The sequence below is a fragment of the Triticum dicoccoides genome, unplaced genomic scaffold (genome assembly GCF_002162155.2).
Source record: "Triticum dicoccoides isolate Atlit2015 ecotype Zavitan unplaced genomic scaffold, WEW_v2.0 scaffold73643, whole genome shotgun sequence".
In the NCBI taxonomy this organism is placed as follows: Eukaryota; Viridiplantae; Streptophyta; class Magnoliopsida; order Poales; family Poaceae; genus Triticum; species Triticum dicoccoides.
Genome location: NW_021295931.1, coordinates 162,015 through 163,381, shown reverse-complemented (window position 1 = coordinate 163,381; position 1,367 = coordinate 162,015).

The window sequence follows — 1,367 nt, the reverse complement described above, 5'->3', positions numbered from 1 at the left end:
GTCTCCGGGGTTTGGCCCCCCTTACGGACGGCGCCACTGCCGGCACCTGGAGTGGGGAAACGGACGCGTCGGGTCTACACGGAGGGGATCTTGCTGTGGGTCTGGCCCGGTTGTTGCTCCAAAGTGTTCCCATGGGCTGACCTAACACAACCGGGCTGGGAGGTCCGCTGGTCAAAGCCCGTCCGTGCAAAGTCAAAGGGCTAGATCTCGTGGTCAAATGCTACAGGGTTAGGCGGGACGGGGGCCCTGGGGGGAGGGGTAGCAATGCCACTGGAGCGTTGCACCGGGCCCTCATACATGTGGGGTGGTGTGGTGGCATGTCCGAAGAGGCGGCACGCGTCTCGGGGGCGTGCCCCCCCCCCTCACGGACGGCGATGACACGGTAGTAGACGTTCTGTGGTAACGATGCGGCGTGAATATTTTTAAATACTCGGAGCGCGATAAAATCATGAGTTTTTTTGCACGATGTGGGAACATGTGCTATAGGAACGATGGTATTTTTTCATAATTTTTGGTTACGGTGAAGTATCCAAGAAAATCCCTCTACGCGGATTGCCCTTCGCGCGTCTACGGCTGTGGCCGGCGGCCTACGGGGGCTAGCATGCCGCCAAATCTTGCGTAGGCAACCTCTCACAAGTCTGGAAGTGTTGTGGCGGTTGCAAACGCCCAGCACGTGTGTCCGGGGTGTGCCCTCCCTCACGGATGGCGCCGCTGCCGGCACCTGGAGTGGGGAAACGGACGCGTCGGGTCTACACGGAGGGGATCTTGCTGTGGGTATGGCCCGGTTGTTGCTCCAAAGTGTTCCTATGGGCTGACCTAACACAATCGGGTGGGGAGGTCTGCTGGTCAAAGCCCGTCCGTGGAAAGTCAAAGGGCTAGATCCCGTGGTTAAACGCTACAGCGTTAGGCGGGACGGGGGTCCTGCGGGGGTAGCAATGCCACTGGAGCATCGCACCGGGCCCTCATACATGCGGGGTGGTGTGGTGGCATGTCCGAAGAGGCGGCACGCGTCTCCGGGGCATGGCCCCCCCTCACGGACGGCGATGACACGGTAGTAGACGTTCTGCGGTAACGATGCGGCGTGAATATTGTTAAATACTCGGAGCGCGATAAAATCATGAGTTTTTTTGCACGACGTGGGCACATGTGCTATAGGAAAGATGGTGTTTTTTCATATTTTTTGGTGATGGAGAAGTATCTGAAAAATTCCCTCTACGCGGATTGCCCTTCGCGCGTCTACGGCTGTGGCCGGCGGCCTACGGGGGCTAGCATGCCGCCAAATCTTGCGTAGGCGGCCTCTCACAAGTCTGGAAGTGTTGTGACGGCTGCAAACGCACGACACGCGTGTCCGGGGTGTGCCCCCCCCC